Below are 17,628 nucleotides of genomic sequence, written 5' to 3' on the forward strand. Positions count from 1 at the left end.
TAAAATTTAATTATCTTCAGTGTTATCCTCCATGAATTTGCACAGAATAAAATAAAGAATTTGAAACTGTACCTATCACTGCTGACGCAAAAAAGCTATATTTTTTATGTTGCGTTTTTTTGGCACCACTTACTTGCCAGGCTTTCTGGTTAATTTTTCGCTTTAGTTGTAAATTGGAGTTCGAAACGTTATTATTGTGTCAAAATCAAGTTATTTACTGAAAGGCAACGCATCGAAATCTTGATATTGCTTTGATGTGGAGACAAAATAAGAAGTCAGGCTGAAGTGCGCGATTTATTTAATGCGAAATATTCCGAAAACCAAATCTCGCAAGGAGCAGTTAGTAAAATATTTCACAAAATTGAGGAACACGGTACAGTACAGACTTTGCCCAAAACTGGACGGGCACGTGCTTTGAATGAAGAAAAGAAATTAGACATTGCATTAGAACTTTTGGAAGACGATTATGATAGGCGATTACAATTTTGTGAGGAAATGATGAGACGGTGTGACAACAGTAATGGTTTTCAACGAGACGTACTTTTTTTGGATGAAGCTACGTTTTATTTAAATGGAGTGGTTAACAGGCACAATTATTGCTTTTGGTCCCAGGAAAATCCACACTGGACATGCGAATCGCATACGCAGCATCCACAGAAAGTTAATGTATGGGTAGGTATCATCAACAACAGAATCTTGGGCCCATTCATTTTGAAGAAAATCTTACTGCCGCACGCTACCTGGATTTCCTAACATTTGACCTGATACCTGCTCTATCTGTGATTTTCCCTCATGAAATTGATCCAGATATACCGAATGAAAGGATTTGGTTCCAACAAGATGGCGCTCCCTCACATTTTGGTATTGATGTTCGAAGATACTTAAATAAAATGTTTCCAAATCGCTGGAATGGTAGACGGGGTACAGTTGAATGGCCGCCAAGATCCCCCGACTTAACACCCCTGGATTATTTTTTTTGGGGATATTTGAAAGAAAGAGTCTACCAGTGCAGACCGGATAATATTGAGAATTTAAAGAACAAGATTAGGGCGGAGATGCATAATTTACCAGCTGAAGAATGCTATGGACAACTTTTACTATCGTCTTGGAGAATACCAAATAGTGAATGGAGGACATTTTCAGCATTTGCGACATTGAGTTTATTTTTGTAAATTATCTAGTTGTTTCAATTTCTAAATGAAAAAAAACTTGCTAATGAAAAAATGAAACTTGTCTATTTGGTATGGCTGGATTTAGTTTTCTATAAGCTTTTCAACGAGCCCCCTCATGCCTTATGTTTCCATTTGAAAAAAAAGTAGGGGTAGCTGGGGATTAGGGGGTTGAGGAAAAATTAATTATTATATAACCGAAAGTTGGGAAAAAATCAAAATCAGTTAACGTGTTTCGGCGTTTTTAAAAAAATTAACTCATTCAAAAGATATGAATTTTATTCCGTACTTCTGGCCATCCCTGTATAAGAGAAACAAATAAAAATCAAAGATCAAAGCTCCTTTGAATTTTTATATAATATAAAATATATACAGATGAATTTATCAAAATCCTGAACGGAAAGTATATTATTAATTATATGAAAAAATTGATGAAGAAAACTTTTATTTTAAACTATTTTCATTCATGTTCATAAATATTTACAAGCTACGTGACTGTCAAACTCAGGCGATCCAACGTTGCACGACAGATCCTGGTAATGAAAATTCCCTAAATCTTGGCGTCAGCAATAATAATGTTTACAATGAACAGTAACAAACTGTTACGAATACGCTCGAGATAATGCGATCGCTGATAGGTTGAATAGAATCTCGTAAAAAATTATACCAATCACAGCAGGTGAATCTGAACGTTGTGTTTTGATGTAATCTTGATCTTAATATTTTACCGGAATTTAATGGCCAACATGAAGAAATTAAAATAACTGTTTTCAAAAAAAAAAATTACTGCTCACGTGGCCTATAATCATTTCTGAAGGCTCTGTATATCAGCAATTAAAAGTGACAATTTTGAATATGATTTTGAGATGTCTATTTTATACATATTTTGTTATATTGCGTAGAAAGATCCACACTTATAGTAGGATCGTATACGATGCAAAGTAGAGTCGACCTTTTTTCAAAGGAAAATCGTGTCATCATTTTTAGGAGGCGTAAGATAAATCATTTCAAATTTAAAATGAAATTCAATGTAAAATCTGAAATACCGCCGCATACGCACTGTGTTCTGGTACTAGCTGTAGTCGCCCAGGTGCATCGAGTATACGAACTGGTCGGTTATAAGTCAAATACTAACCTGGCGAGCTTTGCCGTCAATTAGAGAGCGCTTCCAAAAAACAAGTAAACAACAGTGGCGCGTACAGAGGTAAAATGTAGTACATATGTGGAATTTAGGAAACAAATTGGATTTATATTAAATTACATTTAAAATAAATAGTTTATGAAAATAAAGAAATTTTTGTAGCAATAAGGGTGCCAGACCTGAACTGATTCCCTCGTCCCTTCATAATGTATAAAGAAATTATTCAATTTGTAAAACCCTTAAAAGCGTACTTCATTGATTCCCTTGACAGGCAATGATTTATTACTTTGCATCGAATATGATTCTACTATAGATTGAGAATTTGGCAAGCCATTTTATTAGTTATTGCTGCATGTGTGTGCCGGCCCAAATGTCGGTTTACATGAAACTGGTAAAGAAACACGTTAAATAAAATTTCGTGCAAGTTACTTACAAATGCTTATCGTCCAGAATGAACATTACTTGCTGGAGCATTTGATCAAAAGGAAAATTAGTCTTAACTACTTTATCTTAAGAAAGCCATAAAACGTGTTTGTTGAGAGTTAGGCACTGAGACCTGAGAGTTGAGTCCTGACACCTGAGAGTTGAGTCCTGACACATGAGAGTTGAGTTCTGACATCTGAGGGTTGAGATGTGATATCTTAGAATTGAAATGTGAGAATTGAGATATATGAGAGTTGAGATCTGACAGTTGGGATTTGAGAACTGAGATCTGTAAGTTGATATCCAAGAGTTGAAGTCTGAGCTGAAATCTAAGGCATGAGAACTGAGACCTCAGTTGAGATCTACAGTTGACATTTGAGAGTTGAAATTTGAAATCTTAGGGCTGAGATCTCAGAGTTGAGATCTGAGAAGATAATTGACGTCCGAGACTTGAAATTTGAGACCTTAGTCCTGATAATTGAAATTTGACATCTAAGAGTCGATATCTAACAGTTGAGATTTGAAAATCACGATCTGAGAGTTCATCTCCGAGTGTATGTGATATCTGAGTTGGGACTTGAGAGGTGAGGTTTGAGATTGAAAACATGAGAGTTGAGATATGAAAGTTGATAGCTGAAACCTGAGATGTGGGAGTAGGCATCTGAGAGTTGAAAAAGGAGATCTGCGATGAGATCTTAGAGATGAAATCTGAGAGACCACATCTGAGAGTTGAAATTTGAAATTTGGGATCTGAGATCATAAAATCGAAATGAGAGCTGATATCTAAGAGCTTAAATCTAAGTTGCTGAAATCTGAAAGTTGAGAACCCAGAAGGAGATCAGATTAAAAGTTTTTTAGACGTTGTAGTATAAACGTTTCTAATTTGTAAAGTGAATTCTCAACAAAATTTTATTATACATATATTTTTTTCCATTGAAATTTTAATACGTAAATTTTGCTTTTGAAATTAATTGACTCTAATCAATTCGAAGGTATGTTTATTGGTAAGTACAAGCTTTATTCACTCAATGATTATATTATAATTGACAGTCAAAATTGTCATTTTACAAGCATTTTTTTATGGATTCAAGAAAGTTGACTAACATTATTTTATCTCAATTATGAGCAAAGAATATATTATACGGGTACATCACTTGCTTATTCAATTTACAATTCAGTTGAAGTTCTACATAATTTGGTCCACTTATCAGGATTTTAATTTTAAGTTATTCAAATTCTATAAATTCAGACGATTTAGACCTTAATGGACTATAGAATTACTATGGCTATAATAATTATAATGTATTAAAAAAACATAAATAACTAAAAAGTATTATCTACCTACAGAAAAAGTAAATATCTAGCATTTAATATTTACAATAGTGGACAACCAGTAATACTCAAATGGTAATTGTATGTTGCAGTAATTACTGGACAAAGTATAAAAATATTTATACTCCTAACTGTTTTCAATACGGTTTCCACCATTGGTTATTAGTAAAAAATGAAAGTGATGCTTATAAAGTGATAGCAAAGCTAGAACTAAGAATTGAGACTAGCAATAACATTTGCTTAGGGGGTAAATATCTACTTCTACTTTAAGACTTTCCCTATATACCCGTATTACATTAAATTTAATTACTGAACTGATTATAGTTTTTCATTTGATTAAAACATAGCTGTGTTTTATTACCTTCAATTACTCAAGATGTGGGATTATGCAAACCTTTTTTGGCTTTGGCGACTTGGTTTTAAATTTCTAATCATATGCTTTATTTTCTATAAATTTCTGAGCTAATTATTCTTTATTAACTCGAAAATTAAGATCGGTCAGTCGGCTTGGGCAAAATTTACGTTGTGAAAGAAATTTAATATCATAACCATCTATTAGATTAGGATTAGTAATATGTTTATATATTTTTTTGGGCTATCGTTGCATTTCGGAGGTAGATTTCCGAGTTTCTCTGTGGATCATTTCAAGTTTAATCAATGTATCTAAATTTAAACCACACAACATGGTTTCATCCACAATTGTTTATATTCTGTATTAACTTCCTTGGAGCAAACTCATTACACGTCATCGAGAAATTAAAAGGTCCATAAGAAGTTGTTGTTATTGATTCTAACTGGTTTCTAACGCGTAACGGTGTCTTTAGATGCATCATCGCGTTTGTTTTGATGCAGGAAAACCTACTTATTCTTTATAGTTTAGCTTCGGCAGTCGCAGGAGGTCATGGCGAAACGCGGATATGATACTTTCAAATATGCTGTTACATCATACTTACCTATATGATGTTTTTAGGTGAGGTTTTCACTGCGTTATCCTCATAGCACGGTTAGATTCCGTACAAAATATTTGATGTGTACTGTTATCATTTTGAGTCAAGTAATAATAAACCGTGGAGAGAGTTGTTCTGGGAATTAATTTGCTTTTGGCGGTTGTTTATGTGTGTGGGAGGGAGGTGGCAATTCCTATTGGGAGGGTAGCTATATATATCGCAAATTATTGAAGATATATCATTGGATTCATGATTTTTACCTCTATTTAATAAAATAAAATGACGTCCATAAGAAAAAAGTTGACTATTGTTTTTCAAAAATTAATACCATTATAATCAGTAGGCTGTTTTATATACGGATTCCTTGGATGAAAATAAATCGATGACTTGGTCTAACCAAGTCATCAGTTACGGATAATTGAGTGTTTGGGGTATTCTAATTTAATTAAACTCAACTTTTTTTTTTACTAAATTTGCAATCGAATTAAATATTTTTTACGTTTAAGACCAGTTTATCCCCATTCAAGTCGACACTGCATTCAAAAGCTGTTATCTCACTACACAGTGGACTTATAGAGGTGGGTTGGTCTAAATTGTAAAAAATATTTGATTTAGCTCGAAATTTCACCAAAGAGTGAAGTTTACTTGTATCAGAATTTAGAATACTCTCAAATATTTGGTTGTTGGTAACTCAAGACTGCTCTGACTGCAGTGAAAAATGGGAATCAATTTTTTCATGCTTTCTAACGACATGCAACAAATGTATCTTTTTTGCATTAAATATAACAAAAAAAATCGAAGTTGCCTCAAAATCTCTACCAAGAAAAAACAAGGTATAAAAATAAAATACTAGGAATTTTTGCGGACCCTATGTTTTAGGTAAAAAAGTCCAAAAAGTTATAAAAAACGAAGTAAAAAAAGTCCGTTCCTTTTTAAGGCAGGAAAATTATACAAAGGTAACTTGATCTAAATCGGTTTATTTTCGGTCTCTTTTGAACCTTTAAAATATGGTCCATTGGCTTTCAGACATTCAGTATTTTATTTATTATTAATTCCATTAAGACTTTTGCCACCAAAATAACTTCGGCGCTACTTGTACTCTAATTTGAATAAAATTGTTAATTTATATTATTCAAGACGATCATTTCGAGTGTGCTTGTTATTTTCTCTTCTGAACAACAGGTGTCGCTGAATTAGACATCTACTTTCCTTAGTATGCAATGCAGTGCGTTTTCTTATTTATTTTTCAAATATAAAAATTTAATTCAAAAATAATTATTTTTTTGTTGTTTTGGGGAAGAATATAGGAAATGTCAGTATAAAAAAAATACCTGTTGATCTGCTTTAATAAAAATCGTTAATTTTCCTAGTTATTTAGTTGTGATCATAATATGATCATATATTATATGATCTACAATATACAGATGGAGTTGAAAAGAGTTGTTTTTCATTTTATATAAAAAAATAATTCTAGTGTAGGATCAAAATAATAAATTATTTAGTGACTTTTTATTTGACTTTTTGAATTAAATAATTCCAAATATTTGGAATTTTCACCACCAAGAACGGCCGTGACAACATTTTTAGCAGTAAGGCGATGTTTATCATTGTATTAGCTATGTCCTGTCCAAATTTAGTTAGTGCATCTAAAAAAATATGTCATTGCCGACCTTGCAACATGTAAAACATTTTTTAAAATTGTTATTTTTTAATAAAGTTGTGTATTTTATACAAAATATACTGATACATGCTTTTCCGAGGTGGCAAAAGTTCCCGTCAGTAGTTATTTATGTTAATAAATAAAATTTATTATGTTAATAAATAAAATTTATTATGTTAATAAATAAAATAAAAAAAAAACAATTTTCCAGTTGTACCACTATATTTTTTGCAAAATACGACCCAACTTTTTTGTAATTTGGTATTATTTATATTTTTTGGTTCGATAAGTGTCTTTACTGTTTTTTTTTCTTTATATTATGCGTCAACTACCTTTGGCCATGGAAATTTTATATACGTAACGTCGTTGGTATTTAAATTTATGAAATACATTAAAAAGGAACCGTTAAATTTGTGATGTATTGTCAATTTAACTCGACTTTATTTGAAAATCACTGAATATCTAGGCTCTTCGTAGCTCGCCTCTAAATCTGTCAAGTGTTTACAGCGGTGGTCATGGTTATCGTCTCGCAGCAGTGGAAGACGGTGTGGAAGTAGAGGGTATTTACTATGTGGCTTGGGCTCTGTTAATTTCTCCCGTAGCTAAATAGTAGTTATTCACTTTATTCTCTTATTAACCGTAATTTGTTTACGTGTGGTATAAAATGTTGTTACCTACGTATTATTTATTGTTTTTTAAAGATTGTAAAGGATTAAATTAGATTGTAAAGACAAACTAACTTGCAATGCTATGTACTGAAAAATCAATGGTGCGAGAACTACCAAACTTTAATGAATAAGTAATTGAAAAGTTTATTTCGGAGAACAGCAGAAGAATGAACTTTCATTATAAAAAATAACATATTTTAGCAATGGCATTTAAAATAAAACTGTCTAATATTTTATTTTTTTTCGATACCTTGTACCTCCTCCCTGGTCAAGAGCCGCCACTGGGTGTATATTGTAGTTTATTTTTTCCTATATATGTTTATATATTCGCCTTGTCAAAATAAATTTGGAAACTCATCTCGGGATACCTCATATTTCCTTCGAAGTAACCGTACTGTTCCCAATTCCGCTTGTACGAAGGTATACCCTTCACGCATCGCATCTCGAGTCGCGATCGCAGTGAAACTCGACATAGGCGACGACGGTCCCCATTCGACGAACGGTTTGAAAATCGGTCAGTGCGACTGTTGATCGCGAAGTGTATATTCCAGAGTGGCGGGCGTGACATAACACGTGGGATGCTTTCGGAAATTCGGGACTTAATCGTGGAGAAAGGGTGCCGCCAGTCTTTCAGTTAGCCGCTATTTCTCTACTACTCGCACAGCCCGCTTGATACGTCTTGTGATATTTGGCTGAAATCTTCAGGTGAGTGCCTGAACATCTAGTCTAGAATATGACTCGCTTTAAACCAGCTGATAGTAAACGGTTGTTTCTTCTTTTTGTCGTGATTGTTGAAAAGTAGTAAGCTTCAAAGATGGTAACCTAGGAAGCGCGCTGGTTGGCAATAACTGTCCTGTGTTTACTTAGCTTGAATTATTGAAATGCGAATGTAATTTGCTTAATAGTTTCGACGAAACCATTTTCATTTTTGGTCAGTGTTTATTCCATTTGATTACTACATAAATACATGATAAACTATTCAATTATTTATCCTTCCATAATTTTTGATACATTTATTGAAACTAAGGAGCTTGTCGACATATGATGTACTTGGGTTTTTTTCCAGTATTTTGTTTGTAGTTATTTTCAGACAGATGATCCCAGTTAGATGTTGATGTGTTAGGTACTTGGTTCATTTCTCCTAATGCAACAGATTGATACCGCATAAAGAAGCTTCATTAGATCTTACCCCGCGTTTCGTTGCAATCGATAATATCTGAATCGCAGATTCGTCTACTGTTAGAAAACTTTCTGTATGCTTCTGACTTGCAATCACCCTGTGTAAGTTATGTAATAACGAAGCGTTACCAGCACAAGGTAAACAGGTAAAATAATGCGGCAGTATAATACTTGGATTGCTGACCTCGCAACAAAAAATACAGTAGTGTAAGTGTTTACAAATTAATATAATGATTGCAGTTATTGTTGATATCATTTTACAGCTTATTGAGGATTGTGCAATAATCCGATTTTGTTTAGTCTCCACTTAATCGTGGGAAAACTATTTATTGTTATCTTAAATAGATATTACAGTTTAAAACGTGACTTCAAGTGAGTCCTGAATGGTAGATAAAAATTTGTAAAAGAATATAGAGTTTAAACTGAGTCAGCGCAGTCCATTGATAGCCGAATATATTGTTATTTTATTTACCGTAATACAATTTGTTAAAGGACTTTTGCTTACAATACCACCCGTTTATGTTAGAGGAAGGTTATTTATTTGTTGAATATTTTATATTCCTGTCATCATATTACCCGACTTGAAGAACCGAATATTAATGAATTAAGAAATACCACAATATATAAATGGAACCATACTAGATCCTTTACTGTCAATGTGTCAATGATTATGCTTAATTCTGAGAAAAACATGCGTACCTTAAAATATCAAAGTATTTTGTGATCGTTGAAAATTAATTACTATAAATTTATTCGTTGTTTAAGACAGGCTAACAATGATATGAAATTATATAATTCCTAAAATACTGTTTTTCCTATATACTGAAAAATATATGTTATTTCAGCAATTACACGCAATTCCTTTTCAAGTAACTTGCGTGTGTTTATCTATTAAACTAGCTCAGTCGATAGCGGCTGCTCTCACAGTTTAGATCGTGACTGTACTTGAATATCTGGGGATTTATTGTAGGTACCTACGTAAATATAATTATGTACAAAACAGGGATGGTGTTATTTTCTACCTACAGCCTATGTTTTGCCTATTTTGAGATTTTTATTCTTGTAATAGCTTCTATAGGCGTTCACGTAATTTTGTAGATATTGGAATAACAACAAACTACCAGATGGTTGTCGAACATCCAAAAGAGCTATTCGTAATTCAGGTCATAATTTAAATGCTATTCTATGGTTTTATAGTAATAGATAGTTTTGCAAACACGAGAAATGTCGTGTGTTACCCGTTTCTAAAGTTTACAGTTTAATATTTGTCATTTAAATACATATTAGGTTGCATAATTCAAGGTAGTTTACATTAGAAATATTTTTAACTACATGCTATCGGCTTTGTAAAAAACGCTATAGAATGTTTAAAGTTGTTATTGTTTTGAGCTTGGTTTTGAGCAAAAGCGTCGAATTACATAAGTACGGAAAACTAAGTGATTCACTCATTGCATTAATAATAATTGACCGCATTGTGGTCAGGAATTACAGTCACGAGTTCTGTACATTATTATTCTGGTGTCCCAAAATTCATGCAAGAAGTAAATTTTATTAAAAACGCAGGTTTTTAATTAAAAATTGTAAATTTTTTATTGGTTCTTGAGGTGTACAGTATAAGGTTATGTATGGAATAGCATATAGGGTAAATGGTCTCCATGGCTTTGCTGAACCAAACGCATTCTTTGGTCGAAAATTTCTAAGATCGTTTTCGCTCAATTTTCTCTTCCAAGGGGTGAGTGGTCGTGGGTTTGTTGGTATAAACCTCAGACTTCAAAATATCTCAAAGAAAAAAAGTCCAACGGCGTTAAATCGCACGATTTGAGCAGCCTATTCTGATCGCCAAATCGGGAAATTACACGACCAAGAAATGACTCATGCAGTAATTGAATTGCTTCTCGGCGTGTATGGTATGTGGCACCGTCTTGTTGGAACCACTTATCGTCTACATCCATATCTTGCAATTTAGGTACAAAAAACTGGATTATCATGTCGCGATAGCAAGCACCATTAACTGTTATTGTCTGACCAGCCACATTTCGAAGAATAATGGTCCGATGATGCTTCCAGTTCAAAATCCGCATCAAACAGTGACACATTGTGGATGCTTTTGTTTCTCAATAATCACGTGTGGATTTTGTGTGGAAGATGAATTAGTTCGCAAAATCAGCATCCACTTGTTGTTCCATAATCCATTCGATGAACTCTCTTCGCTCTGCGTGGTCAGTAGGATTTAGTTGCTGAGTCAATTGAACTTTGTAAGCACGAAGATCCAAATCTTTACAGTGAGAATACGCTCTAGAGAGCTTCTCGAAATGTCCAATTTTTGACCACGGTACCGAATTGATGTTCCTGGACTCTCAGCAACACTCTCACGAACTGCTTCGATGTTTTGTGTTGAACTACAGCCATAGTGTATTTTCCAATTAATCTCTTCACAGTTGATAAAGTTAAATCACTATTCCGACCATATTTTGTACGATACAGGGTCTAAGAACTGTAAGAAGATTGACTGCCATTACTGAACTGTCAAACGTCACGCTGTTTTTTTTTCCATTGGAAACACTTTACCGTACAAATGGTCCAAATTCAAATCTTGCATGAATTTTGGGACATCCGATATAAGTACGGAATATTATATAAGTGCGGAATATTGAGTGATTCACTAATTACATCAACAATTGACCGCGTTTGTGGTAAGTGAATGACAGTCACATGTCCTATACATTATTTTTAAGTGATCAAAGCGTAAGCATTTCCAAAAATAACCTTTATATGCATAACCGACGTTCTGTACCGTTCCGCATCTTGCATAGCTGATTTAATTTCTGAGAAATATTAAAGACATGATGTACAGCAATTGAGCAACAGTAATTATCTTAATTTTAATTAAATAGAATAGAGATAAACCACGGAAAATTTACGGACTTATTTTTAATTGGAGTATTTCTGACCGTTATTTTTGTGTTTGTTATTATTTTCTTATCTCTTATTTAATACCTATTGCGGTAATCTCATCCATTACACATGCAATTATCTGTTTGTGACAGAATTAATTAACGATTAGTAATATGTTCCACTGAAGGTCTTTTATGTAAATTTAACGGAAGAAAAACGATCCTTTTTGAAAATTTTTAAAAAAAGATTGGTAATATCTACTGAAACTGGAATCCTTCAGAAAAAGTAGTGAAAAATAAATTGAAACCTACCTAAACTTTGACATACAGGGTGTCCCGAAATTCATGCAACAAAATTTGGTCATAGATTCTTAAGACAAATTTAGGGTTTTACAGCCCCGTGAAATCTGCCCCTAAGGAGTCTTTTTTATATCTCAAAACCATGTACGAGAATCACTAAATTTGGTACACAGGGGTTTTATAACATGTGGAATCTCACAGTGCTACGTTTTTTGACGAGAAACCCCATTAAGACACTTTTTTGTGGGCCCCCTTGTCTTTGGAACCAGATAAATTTGGTAGCAAATTTATTTTTTTTTTTAATTATTAGTTTTCTAGAAAGCCATTGAATTTAGAAACTTTTTTGTCTCTTGATATTTGTTTCGTAAAACGCAATGTTTTTGAGGAAAATGGCGAATCACGATATGCATTCGATCACATTTTGACATTTTTCTCGAAAACATTGTGTTTTACGAAAAAAGTATAAAGCGAGGAAAAGGACCATATGTATAGTTTCGTTTACTGTACTACCACTATGATGGCTTAAAAACACTTTATCGTCACTATGATAGCATAAAAACTTGATTCACATATATTCAAACAAACTTTATGAAGTGGACTGTATATTTATATAATTAAAAATGTAAATTTTTAACAAAGTCGTGAGAGAAATTATCGATTAAAAAGAAGACATAAAACTTATCAAAATTGCTAATTAATTGACTGCAATATGTGTTTTATGTATTGTTTGAATTTTGCTAACTGTAATAATTCCTAAACATGGTTTATTGAAGAGGAATGCATAAAATAACAATTATACAGATGGTTGGTTGCGAAGATAGAATGTAATCACAGTTCTCAGTTGCTTGCCTTTTTTAAGAAAAATTTCCTAATTCTCCACCTACATCCCAAAGTACAATTAACAAAATTGAAAAGCAGTTTCGCAGAAATGGACGTGTACGGCAGATAAAAAGAAGCTTTCAATACAATGAGTAACATTACTAAAATAGATAAGCTATTTGGGTTTTCTTGCATGAATTTCGGGACACCCTGTATATTCGAGATATATTAATTCATTATTTTAATATTATTTGTAAATAAGATTATTCATATTGATTATTATCAATGCTTAATCAAAGTATTCAATGACATCTTTATGCCATTAATTTAATTTTGAGATCAGTGATACTACTTCAGATTTAAAAATAAATAAGCAAATATTAGTTATTCATAAGATGTCTGAAGTTGATATGATACATGTCTTAAGTACTATTTGGTAAAATTCATCGACTAAAGTACCTAAACCATCACGTATCTCCTTTAGGAAAAGTGACGGTTAATATAATTTTTAAAGTACTTTTTATTTACATCTAATAGTATTCGGAATTTTGAATTTATATTTTTGTCTTACATTAAATTCTTGGAATTCAAACTATTGCCATAGAAGTTACAATATTAATTATAGTTATTCTGTCGTCTCCTGAGTTATTAAATTTCTTTCAAATGACTCATTGCATAATTGAAAGTTTATCCGACTACACAAAAAGTAAATATTTAATTGAGATAAGGCTTATCTACGTTCAGCCGGATCCTATTTTTATCTAACAATAAACTCAATATTTCTACAAGGTTTTAAAACATTATTATGAAACAGTTCCTGTGTATAAAAATTTTTCCATACATACATTTTTTTTTTATATAATTTGTTTTCGGCAAGTAACCTATTGAACTGACGACTTTCGTAGTAGCATCAATTTTCTTGTCATAAATTGTTGTGTAAATTTCTGTGACGTCCGACAATAATAAAATCCGTTTAATTTGAGGTTTTATTGGTGATATAAAAAGCGTTAATAGCTGTGTCAATTCTTATTTCTGTCACATTCGTCACATCTAATTTTGAGGCCAATGGACAATTCCGCATACGCATTCGGTTACAGTTCTACTTTTCGGCAAGTTGCAAGCGAGTGAAACAAGCCAACGGTATGAATACCAAGTTTATTTTATGGCTGGAGTCAACGTACGTTAATGAAAAGAATGTTGTAACCAGAAAGGAATATACTTGTGTACTACACTCTAGATTTTTAGTTATTTTGACACCATGCTATGTAATTATAGGAAGTAAAAACCAACTAATATCGATGAAACTACGTAAAGCAGATAATTTAGACTTATGTAATATAATCAAAAATAAATGTACATATAATGTATACAGGGTGTTACTGAACTTATCAAATATTTTTGCCACATGTCCGTTATGCCAAAATGAGGTGAATACACGGATTTGCGTTGAGTAATTTTAAAATCTGACTTACCTCAACATTGCAAGAAGCCACCTTTTGAGAACTGCTGATTTTCATAGAAGATGTTCGATTTATCCACCATTTGCTTGCACACAAGCTTCAGCGCGATGTATCCAATTCGCTCGCACGCGTTGCAACATTGCCACATTCTCTCGAATCGTATTACAACTCGTAAAAACTGTTACAGAATTTTTTGTAAGTACTCACCGCCATAAAATACATGTATTTCAGCAGTTCCAAAACAGTTTTAAACACATTTTTAATTAGTTTTTTTCTCTATGACCTTAAACTTCCGATACAAGTTTGTGATATCGTTAACTCAGTTTTTGTTCCTTTTTCACCCCTTTAAATTTTTGAATAAGTTCATTAACACCTTGCATTTACGACAACTAAAGTAGAGTAATTCTATTAAGAAACAGGAAAACTACGTAGTATTTTTAAGAATAAAGAAGTGAGAAACAAATCGGAAACAATGAGTAAATAAGTCGGAAACACATATGAAACAAGTAAACAAAAGATTTATTAATGTTTATGTGTATTTATTAATACAGGGTGTCCGCGTTTTTTGTAGCAGGACTTTCACAACTTAAAAATTTGTATAGATGCGTCGTTTTCGATTTACAGTGTTCAACTTTAAAATGAGAATCGATTTTTTATTCGTAAAATGAAAACCCCTTTTTAGACTTTGTTGAAACTTGGCAACTTTGTTTGTAATAATAATACTCATTTTCTCACATAATTTAATTTGATCTATTTTCTCCAGTGGCGTCACAACAAGATACCAGCTTGATAAAAATAGAAAAAAATATGGTACGCCACTGCTTTTTGGTAAGTTTGAAATTTTTCTCATCAAAAATACAACTTTTTTTGTTATTTAATTTTTTTCCTATCTCGTGTGAAAAATCATACGTCTAGCGAGCTGGTAGAATAATTTAATTTTTTATAACTTTCGATCGTAAATGACGTTTTTTGTGAATTTTGACCTGTTTTTTAAATTTTTCCGAAAACTGAGATCCGTTGGGCCAAATCTGAAGGCAGATTCGAATTCAACGGAAAAAAATACATGGAAATGCATGGGTCTGAATACCAGATCCGATACTTTTTTTTATTTTGTGGGTCTGCGTTATCTACTTTTGTGCCAAATTTTAGCTCTTATTCTTCATAAATGACAAAGTTATGAATTTTTGAAAAAATACGAGTTTTCCGTTTTTTCCGGATTTTCTTCGGTTCTAATCGATCTCATTTTCTTCGAAATTTAATTTCCTACAACTTTTCCATTTACGGAATCGAGATTGCTCTAGTAATTTTGGTTTTATAGGCAAAAAACTTAAAAAACGCGTTTTTTGCACTAAAATGTTAATAACAAATTAATTAATCAGAGTTGCTAGTCGAAAACACATCAGAGTATATCTACGGACTGTCTTTTAAATGATGGCATAGGTGGTATGCTGTTAGCATGTTTGTCAAGATATGACTTTTTTTTTGTTCTATTGAATGGCCTAGAACTCTCGGCAATACTCTCACGAACCATGTTTTGTGTTGAACGAATTGTTGAAGGACAGCAAGAATATTTAACATCACTAATTGATCCAATCTCCCTGAATTTTTCGATTAATCTCTTCACAATTGATGATTCCGACCATATTTTGTACGAAAACTGTGAATAAACCTTAATTATTTTAAAAATATTCCTTAACAATTAAAACGCGTTGTTTATTCGTACAGAAATTCAAATCTTGCGTGAATTTTGGGACAGTTGATATTAAACATTATAATAATAATAATAATCTATTATTCCAACAGGAAGAAACCCAATTACAGGAATAAGAAAACATGACAATAGTACAATAATTACAATAATTTGTGATGCATGTACCTACACCTATATACATACATAAATAAATATATATAAATAAATGTACTACTAATAGATAAAAAAATTTACAAAAAAACAAAAAAAAATAACGTNAAAAAAAAAATAACAACGTTCCAACATGATACAAACAAAATGTAATTTACAAAAAATATGTCAACACAAAATCACGTTAAACGAGCCACCCAGCTACATATACTCTTTAATGCATCACTATATATATCACAGTAAGAAGCAATTTTATTATAAAGCCCACACATCAATGAGATAGGAGACTTTGTTAAAATGTTTGTACGAGGAGCAGCACAGTAAAACAGAGCTTGCTGTCTAGAATTCTCACGAGGTATCAAAAAATTTATTTTTTCTAAAAGTTCAGGACAATCAATATTGTTATTTAAGATGTTGTACAGAAAACGAATCAACATAATATTACGTCTAGTTTCCAGTGAATTAAAATTAAATCTGTTCAGCAGTTGATTCTGGGGAAAACCTCTGGGAGGATAAGACCCATCTTGCAAATAAGATAAAAATGAACAGTTGAATATATCACAAGAGTTACAGATTAAGTTATAATTGCGTTATTATTAATTAATGTACGTTCGTAGGTACAGTGGTTTATATTTTAAAAGAGAATTTGTATATGTAGTTGTAAACGCCACTCTATCGATATGTTGGTTGAATATATATTTATATTATCATCAACTTTACATAAATAAGAAATGAGTTAAAAGAATTTTAATAAAAAGGCAGCACGGAAACAATTTAAAAATCTAATTATTTGTTAGTAACCTCTCTCAGATTTCATATAATCACTATAAAATGAGCTGAATTCATTATATTATATCTGATAACAAATGTTTCTCTGTTTACACTTGTATTATCTATTGCGTGATTTACGTCGACTAAATGTATATCTTTATTATGTCGTTTATTTGAATAAATTAAAAGTCTTAGAGAAAATAAGTAGCTACATGTCAGATCTCGAAAACGTGAAAATACTTTATAAAAAATTAGGTAACTGGGCGCCACAGATTAGAGATGTAAACCGAATCTCTTAAGCTATAACCCAGTATTTATTTGATACATCGAATGATATTTTTTTCGTGTGCCTATAGTGTCGTGTACGAAAATATCTGAAGTATAATTTACTTAAAAGTTATTTTTGAATCTAGGTTGCGAAGTATCGTTTTTGTATCCAAGAAATGAGTTTAAAAAAAGTAAAAGCAACTTTGCAACTTTGTATGAAACAATATTTTTGCGAAAATCGATATACAGGGTGATTCACTTTTTATGATTAGAACTTTAACCATCGATAGATCTCGTCAAAACAATATCATTTTGAAATATACACTTTTTTCCAAAAGCTTCCTTTTAGAGATATAAGCTCTTGAAAAAACATTTTTTTTTTGATTTTCATTTATTTTTTTTTAAACTGAAAGCCATTTGTTTTATATATAGTATGAAGTGTACGAATAAAAAGCTCTATCGATTTTACAAATTATTGTAAAAAAGATCAACTATAGGCGTCTTTAAGGGGCTCTGATAACCCCTATTTTTAATATAATTGCTAAGCCACTGGAAAATTTTCAAAAAGGAGTCCTATAAAATTAGAGGGTGGAAATCGGAGATAGAGGTGGAAATGCAGTTCATTAATTATAGCTCGAAGACGAAACAAAATTTCACTATAGTTCATAGGAAAAATTATTTAGAGAAATGAAATTCCCATCGAAATGGCTTATTAAAAAAATTTTAGGCAAAAAATT

At 32.0% G+C, this 17,628-nt stretch overlaps 1 protein-coding gene across 1 annotated transcript in view; it reads left to right on the top strand.

Annotated features, from left to right (window-relative positions):
* The first annotated feature begins 7,797 nt into the window (after positions 1-7,797).
* Positions 7,798-17,628, top strand: part of LOC108906957 (acyl-CoA Delta(11) desaturase) — a 43,689-nt gene continuing 33,858 nt past the window's right edge. Inside the window, exon 1 of the mRNA XM_018710406.2 lies at positions 7,798-8,045. The gene's annotated coding sequence lies outside the window, so the exon portion shown is untranslated. The remainder of the gene's footprint in view (positions 8,046-17,628) is intronic.

The sequence above is a fragment of the Anoplophora glabripennis genome, unplaced genomic scaffold, assembly GCF_000390285.2.
Source record: "Anoplophora glabripennis isolate ALB-LARVAE unplaced genomic scaffold, Agla_2.0 scaffold223, whole genome shotgun sequence".
Classification (NCBI taxonomy): domain Eukaryota; kingdom Metazoa; phylum Arthropoda; class Insecta; order Coleoptera; family Cerambycidae; genus Anoplophora; species Anoplophora glabripennis.